Genomic DNA, 12,151 nt, shown 5'->3' with positions numbered 1-12,151 from the left:
TTGGCTTCAGTTTGTATGTATTTACAGGAAAGAAAATAGAAATAGCCAAGAGTTCTTGTCACATGGTATAATCATATATATGTACATAAATTACACATAGATAAGTGTTAAATATTTTATTTTTAGTTTTAATTTCAATTATGTGTATTTGTGTGTCGTAGTTAGGGTTTCTATAAAACACTACAACCAAAGAGTAAATTGGCGAGGAAAGAGTTTATTTGGCTTATACTTCTATAACTTTTATCTTCAAAGAAAGTCAGGACAGGAACTCAAACAGAGCAGGAGCCTGGAAGCAGGAACTGATCCAGAGGCCACGGAGGGATGCTGCTTACTGGCTTGCTTCCCATAACTTGCTCAGCCTGCTTTCTTTCAGAACCAGGACCACCAGCCCCAAAATGGCACTGTCCATAATGGGTTAGGCCCTCCCCCATCAATTACTAATTAAGAAAATACCTAATTTTCCAAGAAACCACTATACTGACTTCCACAGTGGTTGTACAAGTTTGCATTCACATCAACAGTGGAGGAATGTTCCCTTTGCTCCGCATCCTCTCCAACATTGACTGTTTGTCATTAGTGTTTTTGATCATAGCCATTCTGACAGATGTAAGATGATATTTCAGAGTCATTTTGATTTGCATTTCTTCAATGATTAAGGATGTTGAGCATTTCTTTAAATGTCTTTCAGCCATTTGTGATTCTTGTTTTGTGAATTCTCTGTTTAGCTCCTTAGCCCATTTTTTAATTGGATTGTTCGGTATTTTGATGTCTCATTTCTTGAGTTCCTTAAATACTGTGGAGATCAATTCTCTGTCAAATGTGGGGTTGGTGAAGATATTTTCCCATTCTATAGGCTGTCTTTTTGTCTTATTGACCATATCTTTTGCCTTGCAGAAGCTTCTCAGTTTCAAGAGGTCCCATTTATTAATTGTTGTGCTCAGTATTTGTGCTGTTGGTATTATATTTAGGAAGTGATCTCCAGTGCCAATGCATTCAAGAGTACTTCCTACTTTCTCTTCTATTAAGTTTAGTGTAACAGGATTTATGTTGAGGTCTTTGATCCACTTGGACTTGAGTTTATGCATGGTGACAGATATGGATCTATTTGTAATCTTTTACATATCGACATTCAGTTATGCCAGCACCATTTGTTGAAGATACTTTCTTTTTTCCATTATATATCCATACCACTCTTGGGCAAATACCCAAGTAATACTCAACCATACCACAAAAATACATGCTCAACTTTGTTCATAGCAGCATTATTTGTAATAGCCAAAACCAGGAAACAACCTAGATGCCCAGCAACTGAAGAATGGATTAAGAAAATGTGATACATATACACAATGGAATACTACTCAGCAGAGAAAAACAATGACAGCATGAAATTTGCAGGCAAATGATGGAACTAGAAAAAATCATCCTGAGTGAGGTAACCCAAACCCAGAAGGACAAACATGGTATGTACTCACTCATAAGTGGATTCTAGATAGAAAGCAAAGAACATTCAGACTGCAACCCACAGAACCATAAAGCTATATATATGGCATGGAGGACCCTAGGATGACTGTTGCTTATAATAAGATTTAGTTTTACTCAATTACTGAGCAACCCTCAATGAAACATTACACTATTAAGGACAATGAAATTCCTCATTGGGTTTCTGAGCGGAGTGTGCCCTCTGGCTGCAGCTGAAGCCCAACATGGCAGAGACCTATTGGGCCTTTGTGAAAAACTCTCCCCCTCCAATGCCAATGGGGACTGAAGGCTCTATATGGCCAGCTTTGGCAAGCATTAACGTAAGCCTAGGAACTGCAGCCATGTGGTTGGATTCTCCAGAAGGTAATGTATGGTAACTGCTTTTTCAAGTATGTTTGAGAACGTGTCACCCAGATACCTAGGAGATTAAGGATGACACTGAAGATCACTGACCTCCATTTAGTAACAGTAGCATGCCAGCTAAGCATTTTCATTCTCACAATCCTATTCAAGATGGAGTAGTACCTACTTCTCAGGAGAGGCTCTGTGCAACATTTTTGGCCTCCTGAAATTCATTTAGCCCCCTTTGAAGATACCTTAAAATTTGTGAATCTGAATGTAGCCATTATGAGACCATTAGTTCTGCTCCTTGTGAGCTGTCTATTTTTCCTTTATGGTTCTTAGCTTAGGTCGTGCTGGGATCAAGAATAATGGGCCTTGGCGGTTCATGTTCCTGGAGTTGTGTCCATGCCATTTGATACCCACATGCTCCAGAAGAGAATTTGACACCTCTGATGCCATTGTTGCTATTATAACAGTGATGACTACCGCTACTACTGTTTCTGGGATTGCCATTTCATAAGTGGTTACTACAGCTAGCACAGTTGAGACCCTGGCAGCAAAAGTAGCTACCACAGTTAATTAATCTTTCATTCTATTGGGCATGACAAATTTAAATCAATAGTTATATACATTTTGATTTTCTTTGAAAGTTATAAATTTACAAACTCAAGTTCCATTTGCTCTCAGGATACCATCTTACAAGGACTCCAATTTGCAGTAAGACTTGTTAAGGAAGGGAATGGCTAAGCTGCCTTTAGCCTACCGACTATGAGTGGGTTAAGAATTCTGTTTGTCTTTTCTGTGTCAAACACAGATTGCAAGTCCAGCGCCACTTAGAAATCTTTGGCAACAGTTAACTCTGCAGCTCTCACAAGATTGACCCTGTATGATAATGAGTATTCAGAGATGGGTAATATCTAGGGAGCGCTCACCAACCTAAGACAGAATGCCTGTGTGGCCTGGACAGGTGTCTTCATAATGGGTAAGGTGATCTGCTGACATCCCATGCAACCTAAGTCAGAAGCTCAATTTTTAGTAATAGGAGGGGACCTGTAGTACCCTGGCTTCCATTTTAGGTAACTGTTGCATTGCTTGCTGCCCTTGACCTTGATATCATCCTTATGCTAATTCCCTGCAAGATTCCACCCTCCTGAATGCTTAAGGGAAGCTCCTTGTCTGTGTATCCAGCATATTGGGCATTAACAGCTTAGATGAAAGATTGTAAAACATCAGGAGCGGGCATGAGGATTTAGCTCAATGGTAGAGTGCTTGCCTAGCAAGTGCAAGGCTCAGGGTTTGATCCTCAGCTCAAAAAAATAAAAATAATCACAAGTGAACTTCTGCCCTCCAAGATTCTCCCATTGTGCTATAAGCCTGTATTTATGTATTTAAGACTTCCTCCCTCCTTCAATAAATGACATTCAGCATTCAAAGAAGAAGAAGGAAGAGGAGGAGGAGGAGGAGGAGGAGGAGGAGGAGGAGGAGGAGAAGAAGAAGAAGAAGAAGAAGAAGAAGAAGAAGAAGAAGAAGAAGAAGGGGTCAAGATCATGATGGGGAAACCCACAGAGACAGCTGACTGGTGCTAGTTGGAGTTCACTGACTCTGTACTGACAGCCCAGGAACCTGCATGGGACCGAACTAGGCCTGCTGAATGTGTGTGACAGTTGTGTGGCTTGATCTGTTTGTGGGGTCCCTGGCAGCAGGACCAGGACTTATCCCAGGTGCATGAACTGGCTTTTTGGAGACCATTCACTATGGTGGGATACCTTGCTCAGCCTTGATACAATAGGGAGGGGCTAGGCTCTCCTTCAACTTGGTATGCTAGACTTTGTTGACTACCATGGGAGGCCTTACCCACTCTGAGGAGTGGATGGGGGTAGAGTGGGAGGGAGGTGAGGAGGGGGAAGAAGGGGAGGGAGGGGGAACTGGGGTTGCTATGTAAAATGAAAAAATAAATAAATAAATATATTTATAAATAAAAAAAGAAAATATCTTACAGCTGGATCTTATGGAGGCATAATCTCAATTAAGGTTACATCTATTCGGATAACTCTAATTTGTGTGTGTTGTGTTAACATAAGATTATGCAAAACAGTGTGTTTCTGTGCATATGATTGCAATGCCCACAGAAGCTAGAAGGCATGTGATGCTCTGGAACTGGAGTAATAGCAATTGTGAGCCAATTGACATGGGTGGGTCCTGGGGATCGAACTTAGGTCTCCTGCAAGAGCAGCATGAATCCTAACTGCTGAGCCATCTATCTGGGATCTATGTACAAAATTTTATATATCATTTACCTCTATGCCAAATATCTCCTGATAGCTTTTTGGTGTGTGTGTGTGTGTGTGTGTGTGTGTGTGTGTTACAGTTTAGATAGTTAAATGGCAGTGGATGTCTTATTAGTATGAAGCCACAGACTTACACAGTGTATTTGAGAGTTTGTAACTCACAAGTACACACACACACACACACACACACACACACACACACACACACATACACACACACATACACACACACACTGCTATGATTGAAATTGTACATTGTAGGATCAAATATTTGTTTATAATTTGGAGAAAAAGGAAAATATAATTTCATATCCCAATCTATTTCTTTTTTTTTACACAACATTTACCTTCAAAACACAAATTACAGAATGTAGCCATCTACTGCTCACTTCTCACTGAGTCTTTCAAAAGTATCTTCTGTCTGATTTGATTTCACAGCCTGGCTCACACAGGAGGATTCTGTGCCTTGAGGAAGGCAGCTCTAAGGGTGAAAAAGGAAAAACGAACATGCATGACACAAGAGCAGAGAACAGAGTTACACCTACAAGTTTCATAAAGAAAGTGTGGTATGTTTTGTTTCTAGTCTGTTTGGGAAGCAGGAAGCCACAGCCAGAAGAAATTGTGAAAGGTATAGTTAAACTAAGGGAGAGGCTAAGGCCAGCCTGTTGATGTTTAATTTGTATGTCTGATTGCTGTTAATAACAAGGTGGCACACCTGTAATCAACAGCACTTAGGGAACAGAGAGGAGAAAACGCAGAGTTCACGGCGAGCCTCACCTACAAAATCCTGTCTTAAAAAATCACTCAACACATCAAAACAAATCAAAATAGCACAATTTTGAGCAAATTATTTAATTTCCTTGCTTCTGTATCGGCAGCTCTGAGGAGATACAGTTCCTGATACATCAGTGTAATTGTGAGGTCAAAGTAAGATTATGTAGGCAAATCTAGCTGGAAGGAGATGTTTTCCAATTAACACAGACATAATTATTTTAATTAATGGCATTTATTTTCTCACATGGTAAACTCCTATTTGTTCCATACAATAGATATTTTATAATTACAAAATGTTACCCAATGTCTGTCCAGAACACACACTGCTGTGATATCCTAATTATCAACTAAGCAACCCAAAGAGTGCAGTCTCTTATGAAAAAACAGAACAAGATAAACAACTGTGAAACAATTTCACTTGCTGTAATATTATTAAATTTTGCTTTGAATATGTAAATTTTCATAAACACATCTTTAATATTTAGATGTACCCTAGTTTTAATGAGAATCATTTCCATATAAAATCAATTATTTTTTTTTACTAACATTGTACTTCCAGGTTTTGATGTGCTGGAACATCAAACCCTACATTGCTACAGGAAATGCGGAATCTCTAGTCATCATCTGCTCTTTTGGAACTTCATAGTTCCAACTTGATAGTCTAATTCACTAGACAACATAACAACCATGGAAAAGGCCTGTTAAGTCAACAGTTCCAGACTTCTGAGGTAAATACATTAGTAAAATATGTTACTTTTTCATTTATAATGATGATTTGGATCCAGAAATACCTCCTTTAGAAGATCAAGTGTTATGTCAGAAAATAATTTAATGTTAAATGTATAGAATATATTTACATATAGAGTTAGAATTTATAGGTTTATATGGATACACACATATACATGAATTTGAATGGGCTTTTATACTATTTCAAAGTGAATGCTGATTGGGAAATTTCAACCATTCAATATAATAAGAATTAAATAAATTATATAAGTCAATTATGTTAGGACACCAGACTCACTGGCACAAAACTTCTGGGGATTCTCCTGTCTCTGATTCCCATCATGCACTGGCTTTATGTAGGTTCTAGGGCTATAATTCAGGTCCTCATGCAGGAATGGCAAGGATTTTATCAACTGAACCATTGCCCCAGACTCAGCCTTCTATATTTTATAAATACTATTTGTTTTACAATTAGGAACTCCACACACAACAGTAATAAGTTAAATGAAACAGAAAAGGTGGTAGAAATCTACCCACAGATGAATCAGTCTCTGAAGTCATTAATAAAGACACATTAACATCAAAGAAAGTGAGGTTCTAAGGAACTACTCAGGAGAAATAATAGAAATGAGAAGGCCTTGAAAATGGGCTTTGGGAAAGAACTTAAAATTACCAAAAAACCATCATCAAAATTTAAAATTTATTGATATCTTAATTTAGTTTAATTACATAGAATATATAGAATGGCTATTTTATTGACAGTGTAGCTCTGGATGGTCACATGGTAACACCATAAACTCTCATATTATTCAAAACCTAACCATTAAGCCATTGCGTTATCATCTCTACCCCTTTAATGTCTATCATTTGAGTTGGAAATGGCTACACAGGGTGTGCTCCCAACCCACTTCCAAGTCTTTTTGTTTCTGCTTACTGACCCACAAGAATGAACCAGCACTCCTGATGTGGCCATGGGTGGGATGGTGACAACTGGATCATGAGTAATATTCTTTATATACATGATTATTTTATGTAGAGTATAAGTTTGTGGGTTTTGTCCTATGCTTGTAAAACCTTATACTTTGCTATATTCAACCCAATGAACCAACAGGTTTCTTCATGATATCCAAGTAGTGAAAATATTCATTTTCACTTTCAAGGTCTATTAACTTTGCTCTACATTTAAATTTTTCACAAGCGATGTAGATAGTGATAAAAGCACAAAGATAATCCCAGCAAATGGAAATACTTACAGATAAAATTACCTTGATATAAAAACCTGCTCAGGGTATTTAATCTCCAGGAACTATTCAAAATTTCAAAGATATAATGTTGGCTTCCTCAAGAATGTTCCCTAAACAAAAAATAAATAAAAAAGAATGCTCAAAATTTAAAATTTTAATTGAACAAAGTGAAAGACAACTGGTACAAATGTCATGCAAGAAGGTCGCTCAGTAGAACGCCCTCATGCCAAGGGAGTCTCCGAGGTTTTAGGTGGAACTCATACACTGGAGAAAATATCAGCTTGTCAACAAGCACTTCAGCTTTTAGATACAATGAGAAACAAAGTTACATTTTAAGTCTTAAATACTGTTCCTAGGATTCAAGAAGGGAAAATACCTCTGATCTGGAAGGCCCTTTTGCCAAGGACAGATAGTTTCTGAAATGTTGAAGCTATTGTTTATGGAAGATAGCAAGCCACATATTTTCAGTCCCCTAAACAAGTTTATTTGACCCAACTACACCAGATGTGTTTGATTACATGTCGGTGTGAGGTTTACAGGCAAGAAATACATACACAGGATGTAAGCTTGTGGGAGGTTTACAGGCAAGAAATAAATACACAGGATGTAAGCTTGTGGGAGGTTTACAGGCAAGAAATACATACAAAGGATGTAAGCTTGCCTCTTATTAGATCTGATAAGAAATATGGTGAATTGAGGTTTTTTCCTTCTTAAGCCTCTGCAAACTGTGACACAAAGACATTTTCTGGGAAACCAGAGATGGACCTGGCCAAAGAGTCCATCAACCTGGCCAGTATTTAGTTAAAGTTTGCTTCAAATTTGGCTTTGAACTATGGTAGTGGTCTTATTCTCCACCAACAATACCTATGGATGGTAGCAAACACAATCACTAATGTTAAGTTTACCTACAGCTCAACCTGTAATCTAGATACAATAAATATATGTACACCAGTAGCCAGGAGGAAAAGTCACAAGTCCTGATTTTTTCAGTAGGTGTTTGAGTTCCTATACACATACATAGTAAGGATTCATTTATATCCTAAACTAATTCTCTCTGTCACTCTCTCTGTCTCTGTCTCTCTCTGTCTCTCTCTATCTCTGACCTTCCTCACCACCCTCCTTTCCCATCAATCATCATTAGTGAATTGTTATTAATAAAGAGGCCATATTCTTTCCATTGTATCCTGTATTTCTGACCAGAGTCCAGTATTTGAAGGTTAAGGTTCTGTAAAAATTCATGTTAATTAAAGATGACAGTAGCCCATTTGGTTTCATTTACCACTTACCAACTGTTATATGTCATGCAAAGTCTTCCGGTTTATCTCATAAAAATAATCACATAAAATAGCAAATTACTAATGGCTGCTCATGTGTTTAGTGTCTCAACTGCTGATATTGCTTAAGTTAATTACAGGTGTATGGAAACATATACATAATTGAAATAATTACAAAACTCCAGTCCCATTCTTTAAAACAAACTGCAAGGTATTTTATAAAAGCGAAAAAGAATTCACATTGATTTTGACCATTTTGATTCTGTACATGTAAGAAAATGTCAATAATCCATATATATTTCTAGATGAGTGTTTACTTATATTTTTCCTCAGTACAATAAATAACACCATGATTTAATGTGTTTTTCCAGCCAACAAAACAATTTATTTTGCTAGCCATTTGTTATGTGTTTTGTTTTAATAAATTTGATTCCAAAGCTGCTTCATGCTTTTAAATCAGTATGTCCCCATGTAGATGTTTATTTCAAATACTTAGCAATATACAAAGTTGTATGTTTCCTTGCAAATCACTTTTCTCCACTGAAAACAAGGATATTCTTCTCTTATTGATAAATCTATTTCTTTCATTCAGAACAACACACAACCTAAGATGTGAAAGATGTGCAGATGCATAAGGCCAAGACTCATCTTTCCCAGCCTACCCTTGGGTTCATGTTTCTCCTCAGATGCTGGTGAGCACAACAGCAGTGGGAGCTCCTCCCAGCTCTGCTACAGACAGAATTCTGAGTGGCTTCTATGACATCTGTCCTGTTGATAAATGCCTTCAACATTTCCTCCTTTGGATGACAACCTGGACCCACCAAAAGAATGGGACTTTGTTGTTCTTGTGTTTTATGTTATTTGACAAAAGTAGAGGTATCTGAAAACTCTTAGCAGGGTCAAAACCCTAATGATTCGGATTAGTCAGGAAGGATATTGTCCTGAGAAGTTGTAAGGACACAAAGGTCATTCAATAGAGACTGAGCCCTTCCCCAGAGAATCAGAGAACTGAGGTCCTGATGCATACACTGAAGTAGTGAGCAATTCTTTAAATGTCTTTCAGCCATTTGAGCTTCTTCTGTTGAGCTCTGTTAAGCTCTGTAGCCCATTTTTTTAATTGGGTTGTTCAGTATTTTGAAGTCTATCTTTTTGAGTTCTTTATATATTTTGGACATCAGCCCTCTGTCAGATGTGGGGTTGGTGAAGATCTTTTCCCATTCTGTAGACTGCCATTTTGTCTTATTGACCACGTGCTTTGCTCTACAAAAGCTGCTCAGTTTCATTTATTAATTGTTGCTCTCAGTGTCTGTGCTACTGGTGTTATATTTAGGAAGTGGTCTCCTGTGCCAATGCGGTCACTCGAACTGTTTGGGGGAACACCCAGGCAGGGTGATCAGGATCCATCCCTGGTTCATGGGCAGGCTTTTGGGAATCCTGTGCTTGTGGTGTGGCACCTAACACAGCCTTGGTACAGTGGGAAGGGGCTTGGACCTGCCTAGGCTCAGTGTGCTGGGCTCTGCTGACTCCCCATGGGAGACTTTGATTTGGGGGATGAGGGGATGTGGGGTGGCTTGGGAGGGAGGGCTGGGAGATGGGAGGAGGGAGGAGATGGGATCTGTGGGTGGTATGTAGAGTGAGTAGAAAATTTCTTAATAAAAAACAAACAAACAAACAAAAATAAATAAAGAAAGAAAGAAAGAAAGAAACAAACAAACAAACAAAGAAAGAAAGAAAGAAAGAAAGAAAGAAAGAAAGAAATAGTGAGCTGCCCTGTTATGAGGACTAGTGGATACTCTCCTCTGGATTTCTTCCCTCTACCATGCTATGTCGAGCTAAGCTTTTTCAAAGTGTTTTTTGTGACTCACTACATTTCAAATCTTCTTAAAGGTAAAACAACAACAGCAACAACTTCAAGTGATATTTTTTGCAACTTGAACTATCACATAATACTCAGATGTTTTTGGAATAAAATGTAAATTTCAGTCTTGTCCTTAAACACAAAATAATTTTCCACAATGGCAAGGAATGAAAGAAAAATCACATTTTCCAGAACCTCAAGAAGTTCAATTATCTTTGGAAGTTGCCTACGGAAATGTTTTATTTTTTGATTGCTTTGGTAGGTCTGACACATATGGACCCAGAGCCCAGCATATAAAACCATGCAGCTGTTGCCCAACCTGACCTTAGGGTTGTGCTTTTCTCAGTATTTGTTGTTGTTGTTTATTTGTTTTTTCCCCCGGGAGTTTATTCTATTCATCCCAGAAGGAAGGGATAATAACAGGCCTAAGACAGTCTTCCATCCAAGCCAAGCTGGAAGAACTAACCTGTTTTCTGAGGATATGGCAGGAAGCATCAAGGAGAAGTCACTCTAGCATGGTTGCAATTCACAGAATCTGCATTACTACACTCTACTACTCAACTCCACTGAAGAGTTGGATGGCTCCACTGAAGAGCCTTCCTTTGGTATAAATTTAACATTTAAACATCAACAATAACAACAGCAACATCATTCAGGCTCCTCCCTGAGTTTCATGAGTCTCCCATAACCCTCCTGAGCATTAGAACAAAGGAAGCAGTTACACATAACAATGACATTCTCTCATGATATAAAGGATGGATGCCTCACTGACACAGCCTAAAGTCATCCCTGAACATTCTGTGATGCTAAACATTTAGTCTGTGTCACAATGATGTGATTTTCAAAACAAACCATATAGATCCTTAGAATTCACAGCGACATCCCCACATTTCAGGGCAGGAACAGGATCACAGCACAATATCCTATAAGGAAGGAACCTCCAGCCTCACTTCAGATTTACCAGACTTTCCATCTCACTATTCCTAGGTATGGTGTTGTTTAAATAGTAGACTTCAGAGCTTAAAAGTTTATAAAAATAAGGAAGAGGCAGCATGAGATTTTAAACAGGCACATAGTACAATCCTATTTGAGTTTTAGTAATACGCCTCAGTGACCTTATGAAATACTGATCAGAAATAGATTACATGACTATCAGATAAAGCAGTTCACAAAGGGTAATCCCATCCAGCCATGAACTGGGGAAAGGCGATGCAACATGAGCTCACTGATGAAAGGAAAATGGGACAAATATCAGAATACACAAACTATGATAAGTGCTGGGCTAAATACCCATGAAAACAAGCGCTTAAGACAGTGTATGACTTCATGGATCAGCACACTGCTTAGAGAAAGAAGCAGTTAAAGATAGAGCACAGGCTGCATAGCTTGTAGTATCTAATTTGTATATGCATATTTATAATTTATGCATATATAATATGTACATGTGGGGATGTGAATAAGAATTCCAACATGAAAAGAGGTTTGTGTGTCAATATCAGCAATAGTTATTGATTTTCATATCTAGCTTTTATCAGAAATAGTATGCAAAGAACACAACTCATTGTTCTAGTTTCTTCTGAGCATGACCAACTTAGAGGTAAAAGGGGTTCCATGATCTAGTCTGTCATTTCAGGGAATGACAGCAGGAACCCAGACAGCAGTGTCAGCACACCCACACTCAAGAGCACTGGAAACACAGGCACCATGCCGCCTGCTTGCTTGCTCTCAGTTATTTCTTCACTCTTAGTGAAGGGCCCAGTGCAGAGAATGGGGAAATAAAGAGTCAGTTAGATCAACCAAGAAACAAGATAATCCCCACTGACGGGTCCACAGGCTGATCTGAGCTAGATGATTTCTCAGTACTTTAATGTTGATATAAAATAAGCTTAAAGGAGCCCTAGTTATCTTTCCAGTTTTTACTTCAACCACCCTGTCCACAGCTACTCTGAAAGTCAGAGGGGGTTTTTGACCACCTCCTACAACTTCTATTTCCAGTACCCTCAGAATCTTAGTATAGTCACCTTAGAGTTTACTTTCACTAGGAACTCATGCTTGCTGCTGATGGTGCCCTTACTGCCAACTAAACTCCATTTGGCTGTGTGGATGCATACACTCCTGGGCACCATTGCCACACAAGTTCCTTGGGTGAGTGTTCAGGTGAGTTCA

Source organism: Onychomys torridus, chromosome 1 (assembly GCF_903995425.1).
Source record: "Onychomys torridus chromosome 1, mOncTor1.1, whole genome shotgun sequence".
NCBI classification, from domain to species: Eukaryota; Metazoa; Chordata; class Mammalia; order Rodentia; family Cricetidae; genus Onychomys; species Onychomys torridus.
Note: the sequence above shows the minus strand (reverse complement) of the source record.